Here is a 1,519-nt window from a genome sequence, read left to right as displayed (position 1 = left end):
ATGTAGAAATGCTTCAATTCTGTTTTGAATGATGGCCTTTGGACCTGTTCAATGCTCTTTTTATAATTAACTACCTCCAATCACTACATTCCACGTGGTCAATAGTATGTTCGATAACGATATTTTTTGATTTTTTTTTTTAAAACGGTTATAAAAAAAGATCAATGGTAATGATTATAGAATAATATTGAGTGTAAGGCACAAAAACAACAAAACACGTAAAAGTTGAATAGTATAAGAGCAATTCAAAATAGTATATCAATTTTACTCAAGTCTCAGGCAACAATGCTTTAAAAGCATAGATGAATATATACATAATGGAAACCCCTAATCCATGCTATATATTCTTTTGGTACTAAAAGATGTAATATATTATAGCTTCATAGGTTAGGACCGAAATAATTAGGTGTCATGAGAAAGCTAACAAAGCAAATATCGAAAGATAATGAGTAAGAAGACAAACGAGAAATATATCAAAAGACACAAAGATTTAACGTGGTTCGGTCAATCGACCTACATCCACTATATAAATATGAGAGTACAAAATATAGAGAGAAATAATTTTAACCCAATTCACTCAAAATACATGGGAGGTTCACACAAGTGAAAACACATCACTTGTGTCCCAAAATCCCCCTAACCAAAACTCTCAAAGCTCCTAGGACTACATTGTGAATGTTGATTAAGTTAGAAGGAACAAACCTCTATTTATAGAGTCATAAACATTTTCCTAAACCTTTTCCTAAAAAGACTAAGCAATTCTAAACTTCTTCCTAAAAGGAAAACCTATTTATGGTAATAAACTCAGCAAAATTAATACCTAACAAATCTCTCCCTTGGCCTGAATTTCTGACAAAATAAATTTGCTCCACCTTCTTCATATATGTCACGCCCCAAGCCTACACCCGGGGCGGGACCGACACCCGGAGACCATTGCTGGCCCTAAGCGAGCCCTTGGCCTGCCTTTCTTAACTCAGCGGAAACTTAACTCAACAGAAAACTCAATACCATGCAAGGTTATAAAATAACTTAACTGATGCATAACATGCCAAAAGGCAACTCGCGTCTCAAAATAAGATATTTACATATATACATAGATGAGAGACTCAATACTAACTGACTGACTGTCTATGAAGCCTCTACACTTATAAGATGGATGTTGGGACAGACCCCGCAACATCCTAATAGAACAAAACTAAGAGAACAAAATAACTGAGTCCTCCGGAAAGCAAGGAGGCTCACGACTGACTCTGGAGTGCTCGGCTGGATCAACGGCGTACTGGATTCTGATCCTGGGTACCTGTGTCTGCATCGTTATAAGATGCAGGCCAACTGGCATCGGTATATGGAATGTACGAGTATGCGAGCTGGAAAGCTAAACCACAACTTAAGCTTAAAAGGGGTACAGTAGAACACTTACCTCGGTTTTGTTCAACTCATGAATAACTGAACTCAATATATAAAAGCAATAAGACACATGCAATATATAAAGCTTGTACAACTATTAAAACATGACGGT

Source organism: Solanum tuberosum, unplaced genomic scaffold (assembly GCF_000226075.1).
Source record: "Solanum tuberosum cultivar DM 1-3 516 R44 unplaced genomic scaffold, SolTub_3.0 scf00486, whole genome shotgun sequence".
Lineage (NCBI taxonomy): Eukaryota > Viridiplantae > Streptophyta > Magnoliopsida > Solanales > Solanaceae > Solanum > Solanum tuberosum.
Note: the sequence above shows the minus strand (reverse complement) of the source record.